At 39.4% G+C, this 20795-nt stretch overlaps 1 protein-coding gene across 4 annotated transcripts in view; it reads left to right on the top strand.

Moving 5' to 3' along the window:
* Positions 1-20795, top strand: part of CADM2 (cell adhesion molecule 2) — a 366183-nt gene that overhangs the window by 233253 nt on the left and 112135 nt on the right. The window lies entirely within an intron of this gene.

Below are 20795 nucleotides of genomic sequence, written 5' to 3' on the forward strand. Positions count from 1 at the left end.
ATATGAATTCATTATATATGAATGTCACTATGCAAATAACGATGAAGTAGTGACAGTCATCTATTGTTTGTTATGCTTGGGATGCCCAGGTGCTTCAGGCTCAAATTCAGCCAGAGTTATACTAGTGAAAACTGACAGAATCATTGCTGGCACTAGCATTTTCATTCCATAAGTGAGGAACTGAGGATGGTTGGAATGCCTTGCATTATAATTCTTCTAGGCTACTGGCCATCTAGTATGTAAATAGGTTTAATGTTATGATGTATTAAGGAATGCAATGCCGATTATAATGCTAGTAGATAAGTAGTAGATAAGTGGGATGTGGGTGGAGCTGTGGGTTAAACCATAGAGCCTAGGGCTTGCTGATCAGAAGGTTGACGGTTCGAATCCCCTCAAAGGGATGAGCTCCGGTTGCTTGGTCCTTGCTCCTGCCAACCTAGCAGTTCGAAAGCACGTCAAATGCAAGTAGATAAATAGGTACCACTCCAGTGGGAAGGTAAATGGTGTTTCCGTGTGCTGCTCTGGTTCACCAGAAGCAGCTTAGTCATGCTGGGCACATGACCTGGAAGCTGTACACCGGCTCCCTCAGCCAGTAAAGCGAGATGAGCTCCGCAACCCCAGAGTCATCCGTGACTGGACCTAACGGTCAGGGGTCCCTTTACCTTTACCTTTCAGTGGTATATAAATGCTAGTAGTTAAGTGGTACATAATACAAATAATTTAGTAAAATGAAAATGTTAGTCACTTGAAAGACACAAATAAATGACTCGAGTGGAACATAAACAATATTGTATCTAGTTCAAAATTCCATACTAAAAGTACTACTTATACTGCAATGGTATACATGTCTACTCAGAAGTAAGTCCCATTGAATATTATGGTACTTACCCACAGGTGTATGCATATAGCAGACTCCTCCAACCTGGTGCCCTCTAGATGTTTTAGACTACAAGTCCCATAAGCCCTGACCACTGGCTACATTGGCTGGGGATGGTAGGAGTTACAGTCCAAAACATTTGGAGGCACCAGATGGGGTTGGGCTGCCTGATTCAAGTTTGGGTGTTCAGCCTGTCTTGCATGGGCTGCACTTGCCATGAAATATTATGTCCATAGTTGGAGACACACCTTGAACTGGAGCTTTTGCTAGATGTGAGGTAGCATTGGTACTAAGCGGATTCTAGGTTTGACTGTGTACATAAGAAATCAAGAGAGATAATATCTACCCCAAGTCCATCCACTGATTCATTCTACAGCTGAATAGGCAATTGTTCCTCAGTTCACAAAGCCTAGGCAAGACCTGTACACAGCATCTATGTCATTCCTTTTACTGTGTCTTGTAAATGCCAAATTGTCCATTTTATTGCTTAATATAAACACATTCTCAGCTTTGATAGCACATCCAACTTCAAGGCCACCTCCATAGTAAGACACAAGGTGAGACTGATTTGCAATGCCCATGAAAGTTTCTCTGCCTCATTTAACAACTACAAGCTAAATACATTCTGGCTTCTCTTCAGGAAAAAGCTGCAGCGCCTTTCGTTTCATCTCTATGAGAAAGGGGCCTGGTGAATGTGTTCATTTCCGTATATTAAACATAAGCAATGACCTGTTACTGAGGGTTCCAACCATATTCTTCATCTACACCTCATATTTGTAACTAGAACGTAAAAGAGTTATATTTTATTTTCAAAAAAAAAAAAAAAGATGTATATTCTTCAGACTGCAGTCTCCTTCCTCACCTTAAACTTTGGGGGTTTTTTCCTTTTAAAATGACTCAAAAAAGTGGCATTTTTGTTCTAAACATTTGGAAGATTATCATTTCCCTTTTCACAGTTTACAACATCCTTAAATGCTTTGGCACTAACCTTTGATTACCTTAAAACATATGGTAATATATCTCTTGTTTATGCTTCAGGCTGTATTTTAAATGTGTGGCTTGCTGCAGTATAAGCATTATGTTTAGTTTCATAATCTCTGTATACATTATTTGTTTTCTTTGTTCTTATTTAGGTATTCCTTTAATTCAGCTTTGACAGCATTTAAGTATGTCAGACTTGCTAGTAATCTCTCTCCAGCCCAAGGCCAAATGCTGCAATGCACAGGTCTGCAGATGTGAAGTAAAATTAAGGGTACTCAGTATTTCAAAACAGGCTGTGACTATACTATTGAGTGGGTTTTTAAAAATAATTTTAGCTAAATGTTGCAGTCTTAAGCATGCTAATTTGTCCACAAACTTTCTATACAACAGATAGCAGAAGGCTATTTATTGCATCACATGGCCAAACTCTGAGACGATCATAATACAAATTTTGTAAATGCTAAGTGAAATATTTGTGGATGTAGTACAAATACATTCACAAGGAATTACTGATGCAATGATCATCCAAAAGCCTATAGCAGTTTTACAGCTGAAATTGAAATTGTAAGTACAAAGAACAAATTTTGAATCATTGTAAATAAACATTTTTATGACAGGATAATAGAAATTGAGAGGATATTGGGGGGTCATCTGCAATGCAGGATTCAACTGCTTTGCTTCTTACAGATGGCTATCCAGTCTCTGCTTAAATATGTTTAGTAAAGGAGAGCCTAAGTCAGTTTCACTGTTCCACAACTCTTGCCATCAAGATGTTTCTCCTAATATTTATCTGATACCTGCTTCCTTGAAAATTGTATCAGCTAGTTTTAGTCCTGCCCTCTGGAGCAACAGAGAACAAGTAATCGATCTTCTGCACACCAGACTATAAGAATTTGCAGACAGCTGCCATGTCACCAGACTACACATGCCCAGCACTTTCAAGCTTTCCTCCAAACCCCTCACCATTCTAGTCTTCCTTTTTTGGACCTGCTCCAGTTTGTCAATGTGGCACTCAGAACTGGACACAGTACTCCAGAGGTTGCCTAATCAGGATAGAATACAGCCAAGCTATATTGTCTTGCTGTCTGGATCTGGGTAATCCTGAATTTGAGGAGCACCCCCTCTTTACCCTCATTCAAATTATTTATAAAAAATGTTGGCCCCATGGCAATCCACTTGAAACCTTCCTCCAGTCTAACACATTAATGAGAGTGATTAATGAGTATTTATTGGGTATGGTGGTTCAATCACACCTGGATTGAATTAACCATATTGTACCACTATCCAAATCTGGTGCTGTCACCACTTAGGTTCTGCAGTGTGGCAGAGCTACCACCATATCCAGAGCCTGGCAGTGGGAAGTGGGGGACACAGACTGGGACACATCCTTGCACCAACTTAAGGCTGGTGCAACAATCAAGCCCAGATCAGTCCCTATGACAACCAGTGCCAGCTATTAGATACAGAAGATACAGAAGATCCTCTAACCAACTGAGCTGGATGGATAGTTCCTGGACCAGCTCAGCTCCACCACTGTTCCCTGGTGGGCCTTACACCCACCTGTGTGTTTCCCAGACAGAAGGGAAGCTCTGTGCCAGTGATGCATCTGTGGTGACAGCCAGTAATACACAAGGAGAGCTGACAGAAGCAATTCAAACACCACATAGCCCAGCATGTGGGGAAAAGTTGGCTTGAAGCCTTATGTCTACCTCACATTTTGCCACAAATCCAAGGAAAGGCTTGTTGAATGCTTGCTGAAATCAAGTCAGACTATGTCCACAGACCTCCCATGATCTATGAAATAAGTAACTATTAAAAGGGGGAAATAATGTGTTGGTAAAATTTGAGTGGTGGAAGGTAGCTGAAGATCTTGGTCTTTATCTTATTGGGCAGTGATGAGTCTTCTCTGCTGAGGCATGGTTGTAGACAAAGCTGACTACAATACCAATTACAGCAAGCAAGAATTCATCAACAAGTTTAGTTTTACCATCATCATTTATTGAATTTGTATTTTTTTCTTGCCAAGACTGAAGTTGTAGCAGATTTGCATGAGTTCATGCAGCTACATTGAAGAATGTTTCTTCTCTAGTAAAAGAATGTGGGGCTTTTGAATAACAGATAATATATTCTATGGAAGGAAAATGGAAAACATGGAGGCCTGAAGGCTTTTGTTCTCTATTCAGAAGCAATTTCAGAGTGACAGAAGATGGAAGACTTATGGCTTTGCATATATGGGGAAAAGTAGGCTTTCATGCCCAAGTGATAAAAGCTTTCAACCTCCTCAATTTGTTTATTTTCTAGACTGTTAACTTTTCTACTTCATGACCCATCATCTTCCAATTCCCTCCTTCCACATTTGACCATTGCTACCACTCCCCCTAATTTTCTCTTCTTCTTTGGAAGATGCTGGTTAGCCTAGAGTATCTGAGTTCCAGTTTGCTCCTGTCACTCCAAGTAAATTTCCCTCTGATTCCCCTCTTTCTCATCCATGTTGTTAAGGGCTTCTCTGTCCCCTGTATTTCTGATACTATTATTAATATTATTTAGCATTCTTTTAATCCTAACCCAATCATCGCCCTGTAAAGTTGGTTTCTAACTAGCAAAGAATAACAACAGCATCAACTCTACAGAGATTAAAAATATATTTAATCCTTACCTCCTCTTGAATGCCAATGTCTTTTTCCAGAGAAAAATAACCTTTGTGTTTTGAAGATTTAAATTTTAAAAAATGTGGGAAAAGAATACGGGTGAATTTAAATCTCTTTCTAGTTTGGGGAGTATGCTGGGGTACCAGGATGGGCTTTGTATCCAAACCATTTTCTGGTCGTCCCTTGAAACTCTCCTTTTCTGCCCCCATGGCTGTTGAAGCTCTGGTGTTGGTTGGGCCATGCAAATTGATACCTAATGATCTCCAACATTGGAACTTTGTTGGAGAACAATCCTACGTATCCCGTTGCTCTGGGATGCCATCCCAGCTGCCATAGAATTGATCTCTAAAGTTTCTAAGCAGACTTATTAGGTGGCTTGTTGATTTAAGATTCTCTCTCTCTCTCTCTCTCTCTCTCTCTCTCACACACACACACACACACACACACACACACACACTGTCCATACTACATGTTTATATTCATTTTATGTAGTATATATTCTTGGAACCTCTGTATAGTGTTCCATGATGCCCTTCCTGTGTTGATTTTGATATTTTGATCTATATTTAGAATTTTTAGTTGATGGTTGCTGAACAATAAAGGGAGGCTGGTAGTGATCCTCATGTGGTTACTAATAAATGCTCACTGGCATTCAGATTGGCAAATAACTTTAGCACCTGTGAATGTAATCCACCTGTTCTTGATAAAATGTGCAATAATTGCTCGATTTCCAAAGGCAACCCTTCTTGTCAGCATAGTTTAACTGAATAATAAATCTATGGTTAAAGATACAATCCTAAACAAAATTACCAGGAATTAAATAGTGTTGACCCCAGTGTGAGCTACTCCAAAGTAAACATACTTAGGATTGGGTGATAAGTCTCAACCCCGCCTTCATTCTCTCTGTGTTTCGTCTTGTAACTTCAAAACTTTGAATTGAATGAATTTTTTTAGGTCTTTCTACAGCCTTCTAAAATGTTTTCTCTTTCCCATATTCATGGTAATCAAATCCTGCAAGATTAGAATAGAGTTCTCATGTTTGAATTAGGATTTTTAAAAGTGCTGTTTCAAAGAGAAGCGGCTAGTGTTTTACATCTTGTGTATGACTACTAAATACAGTGGTAATGTTTTCATCTCTTTGTTTTGTGGATTAAGATACACCAATGGCAGACGAGCATTCTTAGTAAATGGGACAAAAATAAAAGATTTTAATGCAGGTTGGACACGTACTTCTCCAAAAGCATGTTAGTGAGGTCAGAACATACTTGGTAAACATGGAATGCTGGCTGTTGGAGGAAGAAGCAAAACTAGGGGAAGGAGGAATGGAATGACTGGTACACTCAAAAGCACATCACACTGTAACATTTTGTTGTAGTGGCCCATTTGTTCCCTCTACTATTTCTGATGCTCAGGAGTTGGTGCCATTCTTTATGTAGCAACAACAGCACCACCTATTCATAAGTGGGAGATACCATCAGTCTTGTAAGGCTGCAAGGTTTGCAGAGCAACAAAAAATGTTTAGGATGAACAGAACTATAAAAAGGGAGCAGGTACAGCCAAATGTGGCCCAAGCATGCTCAGTGACCATATTATGCCAGTTATCTGTTTTCTGTTTGAATGGGGCAAGCAGAAGGTGAGCATAATGGACTAACTTGAACAGTGAACAGGAGCATCCTACACTACAATGTTTTGCTGCAGGTTACATTCACCATGACTAATAGCAGTTGGTAGACTAGTCCTCAGTGAATTTTTCTGCTTCCTCACCTTGTGGAAGAGAATTCCATAAACCTATTCTGTGTTGCAAGGGTGAATGTTTTCTTCTGTCAGCATGTTTCCCACAGAGCATCTTCTGTATGAAACATGTCTTATCTTAATCCTGTTAAACATTTGGGCAGCAGCTTTATGTGATGTCAAATGCACACCCACTCATGTGTTGTGATGTGGCAGGAGTTTAATTAAAATATCCATGTCTCTGGCGGTGCTGCCCATAAGAAATGTGTAATCTGAACACTTACCTTTTGTGTGTGTCTATCAGGGAGGATATTGGGGCTTAGTGTTGTTGCTGTTGTTACAATGCTGGTCCTTTGGGCAGAACAGGAGAGCCTATAAGGTGTTTCCATTCCCTAAATACAGTGGTACCTCTGGTTATGAACTTAATTTGTTCTGGAGGTCCGTTCTTAAGTTGAAACCGTTCTAATCCTGAGGCACGCTTTCGCCAATGGTGCCTCCCACTGCATGCGTGCCTCCTGCTCACATCCCAGGGCAAAGTTCACAGCTGGGAGCAACTACTCCGGGTTAGTGGAGCTCGTAACCCAAAGCGTACGTAACCAGAAGTGTTCATAACCAGAGATACCACTGTAGTTACCATTTGTAACTGAGATTTTTGAGGCAGGGGTCTATATACAGTATCTCCTGTCAGGAGGCTATTTAGTTTCAGTTTCATAGCTTGTTTGTAACTCTTCCATGACTTCACAACTTTAAATGCTCCCAGTGGTATCCAATATAGAATTTTCTGCTATAATAAGCTTACTCTTGAGGTCTGTGTTGTTCTCTTCAGAAAGGAGATGTGGAAAGCATTTCCATCTTCCCAGGAGTTAGTCATTATTGCTGCCGTGTTTTATGGTCCTTCACATTTGATCATGGTAGGCTTTAGTCAGACATAACCTCATAAGCTGAGTTTAGATATAATGGCTTGCAGTTTGGTAGAAATATTTTCCCAGAAAGGCTAGAGCCCTAACATCTAGAATTTGAGAAAAGAAGCACTGGCGGTTATCTTAGAGGAGCACCATAACATATGGGGCAGAGGGAAAGAGACCAGGAGAAGAGAAATTCTCTCCCACAAATGGGGAATCTGTGGCCCTCTGTATGTTCATAAGAACATCCATATTGGATCAGATCAAAGGTACATCTGTCTTAGCATCCTGTTTTCACAGAGGACAAATGAATGCTTATGGGAAGCCCACATGCAGCAACCAATGTGTATACTACACATTAAAACTGCACATCGTAATTCTTCTCTATTTATGGGGCCATTTTACAAACACTTTATTTTTCTGTGTGAATGAACGCATGGGAAATGTAGCACAGGAACAATCACAACACCACCATTATGCAGGCCTTTTTCTCACTGATGCTAAAACGGAATGGTCATCGCAGAGGAAAAAGAAAATCATAATGCAGTATTTCTAACTCTTCAATACAATATGTATTTACATAATACCATCTTTTAAAAAACAGTGCAAAGCTATGATATGTCTCTTTAAAGATCAATTCACTAAGACTTGTCTGTTCAGCAATGAAATGTATTTTTGTGGGATACTTTAGACTGCCAAATTTGTGTGGGAAACTGACATTCAAACCTCTGTTCAGCTTCAAAATACCTGATTGGTGGTTACTGGGGAATTAATTTCCCAGTCTCCGATATACAATTGTGAGGCTAAATGCTTCTCAGAATTCCTGCAGTGAAGAGTTGGATGCAAACGTGACAGTTTAATAATAAAATCACACAATTGCTCTGTGGAACTCACCTCTACAGGATATGGAAGCATAAATATTTTTGAATCTTTATTGCCCTTATCTGTTGAAACTGTCTGAATGTCTCAAAGTCAAACCAGAATACAGAGATGTAATACTGCATCTGCCTTTCTAATTTATTTTGCATATAGCAGCTCTTTTAGCATCTGCAGTTAGTTCCACTTCCCTCATTTTTCCTGGTGAAAATTGCCCTCCTAAAAATTCTGTTTATCCCTATTACCTAAAACATAACATGTTCAAATATGATTTTCCTAACAGTTCAAATAGTAGGAAATCCAAGTAAGGGAAACATAATCACACAGGTACCTTCTACTGAGCACCTGGTAGTATTTGGATATTTTTTTAAAAAATTGGAGATGCTTTCATGCATAACTGTAATCATGTTTAGTTTGGTCCAAATTCTCACTTTCCACTAAACAAAATGTTATTTCATTTTTTAGTATTTCTTGGTATATGAACCTAGAAATGAAAACTGAACACTAATGAAATCAAAACAAAAAAAATCTGAAGAAGTGTGCATGCACACGAAAGCTCATACCAAGAACTAACTTAGTTGGTCTTTAAGGTGCTACTGGAAGGAATTATTTTGTTTTGACTATGGCAGACCAACACGGCTACCTATCTGTAACTGGCACTAATGAAATCTTAATTTCTAGCTGTCCAATTCATTGAAGGGGTAGTTTAACATCAAATAAACAATACTAAAATAGCAGCAATATATGTCAAAACATATAATACCAAGTCATATTAAAATTACTCTTCCAAGTTAACCTTCGATATTAAATATGCAAAGCAAATAGAAGGTCTTTCTATACTTCTGGAAAATGCTCTGGTTCAGAGTTTGGCAAGTCTCCAGTGGAAGTGAATTCCACAGCTGCGTCGTTGTAACAGAAAACAAGACTGATTTACATTTTTGTTTTAAAAATCTTCAGGGTTTTAAAAAAATATTTGTAGCCAAAATAATTTTCAGTGTTTGGGAAAGCCCCTCTTCCCTTAATTTGAACTGATCTTTTAAAAATTATAAATAGACAAAAATATGTACTTATTCCCAAGGCGTGAAGAAAAAACACACCACTTCAGGCTTTAATTACTACTCAAGAGCTCATTAAAAGCTTAGCCAAAAGGAAAGTATCCCTCTCTCTCTTTGTTGTTGTTGTAAAAGAGCAATTTGAAAATACGGCTTTTGACACCACCTATGACTTTTATTACCATTCCAAATTATATGCAATCCAAGTTAAAAGCAGTTAAAAATGCCACACGTTGTAAGAAATTACAGCTACTGCCAAGTTCATATTTAATTTTTCTTTAACAACTGGTATTTTTATAGCATCTTCCTTTAAATTAGCATTGAGTTTTCACAAACGAATTAAACATTGGATGTATCTGATAGAGCATTCCAATAAGCCCTAAAATTCTTTGCTAAATTTTAATTGACGGTCTTATTCCAACCATCAAATGTTGTCACAATAATGTTAAATGAGAACAGTTTATCAGAAAACAACAGCTATATGTGCTTTGAGGCTGTCTTTTTCTTTTCAGAGAATCATAGTATTGTAGAGTTGGAAGGGTCCCCAAAGGCCATCTTGTCCAACCCCCTGCAATGCAGGAATCTCAACTCAAGTATCCATGACAGATGGCCATCCAACCTCTGCTTAAACACCTCCAAGGAAGGAGAGTCCATCACCTCCTTTTTAGTGATCTGGTTGCCCAGGCTGGTGCCTTTCTGGCTGAAGCATGGGATAATAAATAAAAAAATAATGAATGAATGAATGAATGGGATGAATTAATGAATGAATGAAACCGATATGATTACTAGCCAGATAGCATTAATACAGATTTACATATATTGCATATCTAAACAATGTATGAGCAACTACAGTGTACATATATTCTTGCAATAACTGAGTTCAGAAATGATTCTGAACTATGTTTCTAGCTCTAATCTGCAACACCTCGCCCAACAACAAGGAACACTACTGCCAAAGGTCTCCATGTCTGATGAAGAACTGGAACTTGCAGCTTTGGTTTTGCTGAAGGCTTTTGTTTTCAGATTAGCATGGCAAACAAGGCAAGTCACAGGTTGCAAGGATCAGCTGTGATAAGAGAGATCAAAGGCACCAACTAGCAACCGGTCCCCTGCACCTTCCTTTCAAAGGGTGGGGTGGCCACAACATTAAGTGTGGCTGGTGGCTAGAGTTCTAAGACAGGGCAGGCAAGCAGGCACTCCTAGTGAACTGGCAGTGGCTAGGTTAGGTTTGTGCATGCTGACATCTCCATGTCCTAGGAGATGGATGTTGGGTGAGTGCTGGCTTGGCATCATATTTTCTGTTGGCTGCTACCCCTGAAGGGCAAGCTGGAACCCTCACCAGGATCCAACATCTCCTGGTCCCCTAGATCTAATTTCCCAAGCTCCCTCTACTTCTCATTGGAGCATAATCACCACCTTCCATGAAACCTTCACAGGACACAGGACATCACAGACAAGACTTAACATTTGAAAAACATATCTCCTCTCTTGCAGGTTCATAGGGTCCAATTTGAATCCTCCTAGGTGAGGGGCAATCCTGCCCTCTCCAGACTTGCTGTCAGAGCAAGACAGACCCCTCAACCCCATTGCAGACTCCCCATAGAGTTCCTTGATGCTGTTTCAAGGTGCCTACTTGGTGTTGTTGCTACTTATTGTCTCTGTCCGTGGTGCTCTGGAGCATGACAGACATGAGAATCAGATGCAGGATAAAAACAGCCTACCCTGGTGCCTTATGCTAAGGCCCTGTTGTTACTGTTATGTTCCATGACCTGGCCTCTGATGAAAAGTGGCCCCTGCCCTCCAGGAACCACAGGAATAGAAATTCATGGTAAGAATTTCCGTCCCCCCCCCCCGAGTTTTCTGGAGGGCAGTCCTGGTATGGGATGTAAAACAGTTGTAGTATGTATGGGTAAAAGAGGAGTAGGGTCATGGACTGACTACCTGCTGAAGTACTTTTCTCCCAAAGACTGTGTTGAGTGAGGCCCATGAATCTATCTTATAGTGTTTGGAAGCCCATGTGGAGGCCCTGCAAATGTCCAGAACGGGGAAGCTTCTTTTAAATGTGGAAGATGTGGCTGCTCCCCTAAGAAAGTGAGCTGTCAGTCCCCCTGTGGGAATTCTGCTTAATCTGAGTCATGGATCAGTCCCAAGTGTATGCCTATAAAAGGTAAAGGTACCCCTGCCCGTACGGGCCAGTCTTGCCAGACTCTGGGGTTGTGCGCCCATCTCACTCAAGAGGCCAGGGGCCAGCGCTGTCCGCAGACACTTCCGGGTCACGTGGCCAGCGTGACATCGCTGCTCTGGCGAGCCAGAGCTGCACACGGAAACGCCGTTTACCTTCCCGCTGGTAAGCGGTCCCTATTTATCTACTTGCACCCGGAGGTGCTTTCGAACTGCTAGGTTGGCAGGCGCTGGGACCGAGCAGCGGGAGCGCACCCCGCCGCAGGGATTCGAACCGCCGACCTTTCGATCGGCAAGTCCTAGGCGCTGAGGCTTTAACCCACAGCGCCACCTGCGTCCCTACCGCCACCTGCGTCCCTACAGTGTATGCCTATAGTCGCCCCATAATCAGTGTTATCATTCTTGATGCCATTATTTGGCATTTCTGAGGAGGTCAAAAGTACACAATAAGTCCTTCTGCTATTATTGCAAGATCTGCCTATTATTTCATATAAACTCATTTACTTTTAGTAGGAGAAAAATCAGTTATCTGTGAGATATACTCTCAATGCCAACCCATTAGTATTTTATGGTGGTCTGGTTTTCTGTGAGATTAGTGCAAACATTATCTGTATTACTAATGAAAATCATTTCTATTTTCTATTACCGCTAATCGAGTCAATAACCAGCTTTTATTTCATGTAGAAGAAAACAATTTGTTCCAAGAACTACAACTCCCAAAATGACTTGCAGAGATAATGAACTCTTTATAACAGAGGGGTGACCACTTAGCTATCAAGTAAATACTGTATTTGATGTATGATGAAGACAAAGATCAAATATTTAGGCAATCAGTGGCCCTGTAAATCCTTGCTGTGAGGCCTATTGGCTCTCATCCACTCATTCTACTTCAGCTGGACTAATGGAGTGGCTGTAATCAAAGCTATTAATGGCACAGTACAATATCTGCAGGGTTACAGATTGCTTTAAAATGTACGATACTCCATATTCATTACAAGAGCAAAATACAAAAGTGCTCATTCTTTTCCTAGCTATCAGCGTGCCTTTAAATTCAAGCCACTATTCTGTGGACAGAACAGGATTTGAAATTCCCCAGCAGTTATTTTTAAGCATTGCTTTGTTATGGAAATGCATTAAACGAAAGTCATTGTCCCACGTTTGATTTTGACATAAATAATTCTAAGAATGGACAAAGGTCGGTTCCAGCTGGGTGATAGTATGCAGCTACAGGAAGATAAAAATCCTGTAAAAGTACATAAGTTCAAGGTCTTTTATGCATGCCCAGCTCACTGCACCCCACCACCAGATCCTGGCTGTTATATAGTATATCCTTCTCTCCCCCCCCCCCGCACTTTAAAATAGTATCTGATGCATATAGGAAAGGTATAGATAGTTGTATTGTGAAGTGCATGAGTGGTTCAGGTTTCACTGCTGGTTGCCGGAATGTAAAAATGTTCGGGTGGAGTGGGGTGGGGGAGAAGGGAAATGGGTTTAGGTCCTTTTGGTCATGCAGTTCACATCAATATGGGGTTTTGTTCAGCTCTTACATGAAACCAGTTCCCCAAAAGTTAAATTTAATATGCAAATATAAACTAGATATTGGGTGTTTTACTCCATAATTCCCCAGTTCTAAGTTAATCAGTGGTGTTTCTGTATATTACAATTTCCCTTTATGGGTGTATAGGAATATAGGAACACATCTATGTTAATGTACTGGATAACAATTGCTCATATTTCTCTCATAAGCCTATATTGTACATCTGGGAAACAAAGAGTAACAGTGATTAAACACAGTCTTTTCTATGGTGGTTCTGAAACTATGGAACTGTTTTGCTAAAGATCACTGTGACTTAGGCACTAAGCAAAGTCCATACTATATCATTCATGCTTTATTTGAATGTTATTTTGTTAGGACTTTAAAACAATGGAAAAGCTGAGTATAGATTCCTTTTGTGGAAGAAGATTTTCTGGCCTTCAGTTCTCTATTTAAACCATACTTAAATTAAACTATGGTTTAAATGTGAACATGCAGTGTTGGTACATTCTGCTGAAATGACAAGAACTTTGCTTCTCCCCTGACAAAAAAACCCAGCCATGTTTTTGCTTAACATTACATCCGAATTATGCTCAAATTGTTGTTTGAGGACTAGTCACTTAGTCTAAGATAGCTTCCTGTGTATTAGTGGCAAAAAGGGCATAGTGCTCTGTGCCTTCCTAAAGGAATGGTTTGTTAACTTAAGGGAAATTTCAGAGCCAATAGAATTGGCTAAATTTATATATATCAGAGAGGGAATAAACAAACGGGAAGATTCTCTAGAAAGACATTTGCAGCTGTTGCGCTTATAAAGAATAGATACAACATGGAAACTTTCAATGATCTAAAAATAGAAACTTTCAATGATGCCCCCAGCCTTAGTCTGTTAGACTGGCCAAAGGTGAAAGTGAGGCCAGCATCTTACCTTTGGAGGCAGCGGTGGTGGCAGTTGCAGAGATAGGAAAGGGCATCAGAGAAGGGACGGAAGGAAAGAGGGACAGAGGCCAGGGTTGCCTGCCACACCCCTGACCATCATTCAAAGCACCCCAGGGTGACACGGTACACTGGTTGAAAGCTACTGATATAAATTAATTTTGATTAGAGATAGAAAAGGATGGATAGAGAGAGATCCCATTCCTACAGTGTGAGGCTATGTTTAAAATAATCTTAAAATATATTCTACATTGGTATACACCCATATTTAGAAAGCTGTAGTTTAACTAAATAAAAGGCACTGGTGTTTTATATATATATATATATATATATATATATATATATATATATATATATATCTCCGCTCCTCTAGAAAAGAGCCTTTAGCTTAGCGAAAGCTGAGTACAGCAAATAAAAAGTAAATTTATTCAGGTCACATCTTTCATTCACATATTTTACTTGTATAGTGCCCTCAGAAAGGCCAGATGGCTGAAATGTTGGCAGGCTCTTGCACCTGAAATTATAATAAAATACTGTGTTATTATCTGAAATATGTGAGTTGAATGTTATTTTTTTTAACCTGCTGTTGTGTTCACTGGCTAGACAGCTTTTGTATATTACTTAAGCAATAAGACATGGTAGGGTGTACGTTACTGAAGCTTAGTTCAACTTGTTTACTGTGTCACGTTGCCAAGGAACAAATAATTTCAGCCACTGAAATGATGCACTAACAGCAATGCAGTGCTTCACTATTAAATATCTTAATGCTATTAAAACATAGTCAGAAAATGGAATTGCTAATTTGTCAAGTTGATGATGCTGTGCCTGTACATTACAAGAAAATTATTATATAAACGTGACATATCAGAATTCATGAGGAGGCAAATAAAAGGCAACTAACACAGAAAACTGATACAAAATTTAAAATAATGATAGCTGCTACTAGCAACTCTATATTTCCTGTATTATTTGTAGTCTTACTTCTACATAATTGCAGTACAAACCCCTGCATCTATAGAGGCTTACTTATAGGACACTTAAAGCTATGCAACTGCTGTTTTTCTTTTCTTTTTTAAATTAAAAATGCAACTATTCATGTTTGTCAATTCTCTATGGGTTTATCCCCAACTGCTTAGGTAGTATCTGTGACCCAGAACTCACATGGGATGGATAACTGCTCTGATTCTTCTCTTCAGATGCAACAAAAGAGGGTCTCTGGTGACCCTGAGTACAAGAAGCAGAAAAGCACCCTAAAAGCATAAATATATTTACATTTACATTCTTAAACTATAAATGGATTGATTCATTGCTGTGTTTTCATCGTACAAAAATACATTTAAAATCTAATGACAACTACTTAAAATACAATCTAACAGTATACAGGTTCAGCTCTGTGTAACAATTCACACCGTTTGTATGATCAACATACGTTAATATGTTGATCATATTAATTTAGTGTTGTAGAACCCTTTTCAGCCCACTGCTGCATGCAAGTGGGGGGGGAGTGTACAGGGGAAAATTGGCCACCCCACTCTTGTGTTCATGTGTACACACACAAACACACACACCCCTATACGCACAATTCAAGGAGGTAGGATTTGAACCCGTGGCCCCAGCTTACATTTTTCCCACATCCTATTTTTCTTTTCTCATCTACAGCATAAACCTACTTTGTTTATGCTTCTCTGTTGTTGAGGGCATGCCTTTTTTGTGATTTACCCCTTACTAGTATCGTCTGCCTAAGATGGTGGTAGCGATGTGAATAACTTTGTCCTCACCTCATAACTTCCTTTATACTAGAGTCAAGCTAACATTGTATTCCGTATTTGTTTTATTACCTTGGTTACACCATAACCAGCAATTTGTCGGTCAGTGCTGAACTGGACAAACGTATGGGCAAGACAGCTTTGGCAATGGCTCGTGGATCCAAAAGGGTATGGCAGAATGTGATACTAACAAACCTGTACTAAGATTAAGGTCTGCCAGGCTTGTGTGTTGAGCATGCTGCTTCATGGAAGTGAGTCATGGGCAAATTACAGCCAGGGGCTGTAAGAATGACCATTGGGATGAGCACAGAAAGAAGAAACAGCATGGTGTATCTGCGGCAGCACAACTGGACGCCTTCATTTGCCCCAGCAGCAACAGAACACATCTCTCCCATATCAATCTATACAGCTGCAGCAGACTCTGCAACTGTTTGACTTCACCCCCTCAAAGCACACTCTTCTATTGTCTCCCAAGACAACTACTACAATGTGAAAAAATAAAAACACACCTCCATTTTGCATGTGCTTTAGAGGATCCATTCAAAACTTCATATAGTGCTGAACACTAGAAGACAGTGCACAAAAAAATAAATCAAAATCCAAAACTCCAAGATTCTGGGCAAAGGAACTGTGCAATCCCAGTGCCTCTCTGGCCAAGTCTGGGCTGCAGCAGAAGCACAGGGCCAAACTAGTTGCGATGTGGGTGAACATGAATTCAGAATTAAGAGCAGGGGGAGGTCAGGGATGTGGCAGTTCATCAAATGCTATTGTTCATCCTCTTAACAGAAAAATAATAGAAAATCATTGCATTAGCTTTCATATGACAGAAGTAACAACAAACATAGCTGAATGTGGTGTACTAGTCAGTACAATTCAGTGTTCAGAATGAACACCACTTACGGTACATTTGGTTACTTCTGCATCTTCCCGAAGCCTTGTGTCCCTAAGCGCTTCATATTTTTTAGTTGTATTTCTACTTCTTTCACAGATTCAGCACTTACTGTGACCTTTGCAAGCAAGCATTAGTCAATTAAATCCTGTGATACCCCTAGGCACAAAGTAAATATTCTCATTACACAGACTGGGAATTTGCCTTAGTGAGGATAAGCAGTTTCCCAGGATTCATATTTCAAATGGAACTTGTAATCTATGTCTCTCGCTTGTTTCCACCGACCTACACTTACACAACTGTCCATTAAATGGACTTTGCCTGGAGGTAGTTGAGAGTCTGCATATACAAAATGGGCATATGATTTTGGTAATTTGGACATCTTGGTATCTGTGCCTTTTAAATTATATGTTTGATATGATTGCAGTTGCAGGCTGAATTCACAGGTCTTCACGGTGGGCATTAATAAATGTGATGCCATCACAAGTCAAAGTTAAATCAGATTTGACAATGTACTCCCCGCCCACTAATAGTGCCCCTGTGCCAATGTGATTTTCCAAAACTGGAGTCACTCAGAAACAGGGGAGAATTAACATACCCAGAGTAACCACCTAAGATTTAAGGAAGAACAAAAATCATTTAAATCACTGAGCTATCCATGCTGATACACACAAGACACACCTTATATTGACTTTCAAGAACATCTGCAATTCCTGTTGAAATAAGAAACAGAAGTCATATGACCCTGGTAGCTATCAGTTAGCACTTAACTAACATCTTCATGTGACCTTCGTGCAAATGCATGCCCAATGGTAGCCCAATCACCAGCAGCAAAGACAGCAAGTCTGACTGGCTGCCAATCCTAATCTTCAATAGCCCAATTGAATTCTAAATCGCAAGATCATGCTGAAGATTCATAGACTAAAATAAATTAATGTGTGCTTTTCCACAATACATAGTCTTATTCTTTGGGCTTTGCCATTCCAGCTTCACAGTCAAAATGTGTAATGCTTTACAGTATAAACTATTATTTTACAAAACAGCTTGCATAGTAATTTGTCATGGTACTTAGTGTTGCTTTGCCGAGCAATCCTGTGCATTTTTTCTTGGAAGTAAGACTATTTTGGTTTAGTAGAGCTTATTTCCAGGTAAATGTGCATAGGATTGCAGTCCCTGTGCATTTTGTAGAACAATTATATTTTTCACTGCATTGTTAAGAACCCCTAAATATTGAATTATATTCCACTATTTTTTTCTAGTACAAAAATAAACATTGCCCTTTTTTCTTTCTTCCTACCTTCTTTTGGTGAGGTGCCGATATTGCAAAACTTTGTTTGCCAAGATAGTTACTTATCTTTTGATCAAAAGGTAATTTATAGTTTGATGAAGCTTAAAGAGTAATGATCCTTATTTCAATATTTTTATTTGCCATATAGTTCTAGCACCACGCAGTTGTCCAAATTGTTAATAAAGTAGCACCAGATATTATTAACAATGAGGATTTAATAATCACTAAGATAGCATCTGAAAAATTGTTGTTCAAGGGAAAGCAAAGTTGAGGTAGAAAAAGGCAATAATAAATATCACAACCCTCAAAACATCAATACATTTTTCAAACAAAAGTGCACACTGGATGCCTGGGTCCATGCCCATCTCTGTCTTCTGTCAATCACACACATCCTTTTATTAGTCTAAGATAGAAAATAAACAAGAAGACTGACAGTTTTGTGTCCTTTGGCATTTTTGTGTCACCACCACAAGAGGAAGAGGGTATTATGTCATCAGTCAAGTCTGTCAGGTCTGGTTTAGGCTGCTGTTTATCTTTAAAGATTGTTTTCCTTAATTTCCCCCAAAAAAACGGATCCTCACATCTATTATGGATTGTATGTTGTTGATACTCCAGGAATCAATTCCCCCCCCATAAACTGGAAATATTCACCGGGAACTATTTGTTTTCTTTCTATTAGTGGACATAAATACATTTATTAATATAGCTACAGTCTTTGTGGAAAACATTTTAGAAGCAGTAGCTACAGTCTTTTTCAGCATAGGTAAGTAGCATGGAAATTTCTGGAGATTCAATTTGAGCAAAGGTCAGCTAACTTTTGGGGCCCAAGGGCACATTTGCAAACTGCAGAAACTGTCATGGGCACTACACATACACATGCAAGCACACACCACAGCCTTTTCTAGTACTACTCTATGCTTCCTCAGTCAGACCATACCTGGAATACTGTATCCAATTCTGGGCACCACAATTTAAGAAGGATGTTGACAACCTGGAATGTCTGCAGAGGAGGGAAACCAAGATGATGCAGCTTTCTTCCTTGGATAGAAATGATGGGTGTAACCCTGCAACCAGCTAGCAACAAGCTTAAGTAAAATGAAGGGAAAGAGACATAAGTACCTGCAAAATTAGCATTTATTTTTGTTTTATGATATCTGGGCAACCCAATTAGGAGGCACAACTACTGTAATAACAGCAAATAATAAATTAGAACTAGTGTGTCAGAAATTGTTGTTATTTTTGTAGCAGACCACACTTTTAAGAATCTCATTATATATTATGTCCATTCATATTAGCTTGCTTCTTTTCATTGTTGATAACAGAGAAATGCTAACAGCCTGAGGTAGTAAAAGCTTTTCAGCTGCATGGTCATTGTTGCAGTCACTTTTTTATGTGGCTTCTACAGCTGCTAAACTTATTCCTTCGGGGCTAATCAACAACAATTCCCTTTCTATATTGCTCTATTTAGCACTGTTTCATATTAGGGGGGTGGGTGTTTATGTCTTTGATTACCCAATTCATTCATGAAATTGTCTATCTCAGCACAGAAGTGGAAATGATCAAGATTGATCACATGAATAAATTGAACTGTGTGAATCCAAAATGTGTTGAGAGCACTAAAATAATTTATTTTCTATATGCTCTCTCATGCTATGTATCTTGGCTGCAATTTTATTAGTAGAACTGTCTGAGAGATTGATTCAGTTGCCTCCCCTCCCCAATAGAATGGAAGGAAAGATTGCAAGGCTTTGTATATAGCTGGGGAAATACTACTTACAACATCTCCAGAGTGGAGAATTTATTAACATTTTGTGCAGTTCTGCAACTCTAGTACTTCCAAATATTCATTTAATATTTTCTCTTATTTTCTCTTAATTTCTTTCCTTACCAAAACAGAAATGTATCATTTTGAATTCGATATTTTTAAGAGATTCTCTATAAAAAGACCTCTACCCTGTCCCATCTTATTTTTCTGATGACTTGTCTTCTTCCAGTAATCTGTATTTGCCTGGGAAATTCTTGAGGAAGTGATTTATGCATTTTATTAAAACAATATTTAGTGTGTAGGAGGAGTAATGTGTGCATCAGGTTCCCAGTGGTTTATATGCAAGGCAGAACTTACTGTGAGGTGGGCAATGCCCTGCTACCCTGGGAGAACACATGCGGCAGCAGTCCCTCTTTGACAGTGGTAGATGGCCAACAACTGCATTCTGAGGGTGGGACTGCAGTCCTGGCAGGTTTTGTGGCACTACAGTTGACAGGTGTAGGGAAATCTCAGAAGCATCACCATTTATACAGGTGTGTTGCAAATATGAAAATGTGAAACTCCTACCACTGGAGGAGCTGCTTGATATTATTGATTCACATAAGATGGTGTACACTTCATGTATAGACAACACAGATACAGTAGTACACGCCCCACTTCCCTAAGTGAAGAAAACATCCAAGGGTAGGGCTAATTAAACTTCAGTTCATTTCAATGAGAGCCCTGAAGACTGAAAACACGGTTGTAACATTTGCTTTATTTTCAAATATACAAGTAGATCATGTGTGGATGTAAACAGCAGACACGTCTACCAGGCAGCAAGCAAATTCCCTGAAGATTTGCACATACAATCTACTAGCCAGCTCACATTTTGCTCCCTGACTGACTTCACATATTACTTGTGTGAAAGGGGAAAGCACACTATTCCCTACCCCATACTCCCAAGGACATGTGGCTTCCCCTGGTACTACCCTCAATGCATTGGTGAGATTGTCTGACTCAAAGAAACCTATGCAAGTATTTATTATTTTAGTGTGAGTGTGTGTGCTTAATATTTATATCCTGCCCCTCATCACACCTGAGTCACAAGGGTGGGTCACAACAATTTTTTAAAAAAATATGCAGTAAAAGCAACTCAGTTTACGCTTTCAAGAAGAACCATCCTCTATCTATTCAATATGTCAGTGGAAATAACCATGTACCTCAGTGCACATTCAGCTGTCTCTGCTTGTCCTATCTTCCTGCTCCTACTCATCTGCCACACTTATCTTCTCCTCGAATCTGGTTCAGAAAATTCAAAGAAATGTGCAATCTAATCTATAACTATGTTCCTAATGGCATATAACCTCTAGTACTCATAGACATGAGGAAA

Source organism: Podarcis melisellensis (assembly GCF_964234715.1).
Source record: "Podarcis melisellensis genome assembly, chromosome: 4".
Taxonomy (NCBI): Eukaryota; Metazoa; Chordata; class Lepidosauria; order Squamata; family Lacertidae; genus Podarcis; species Podarcis melisellensis.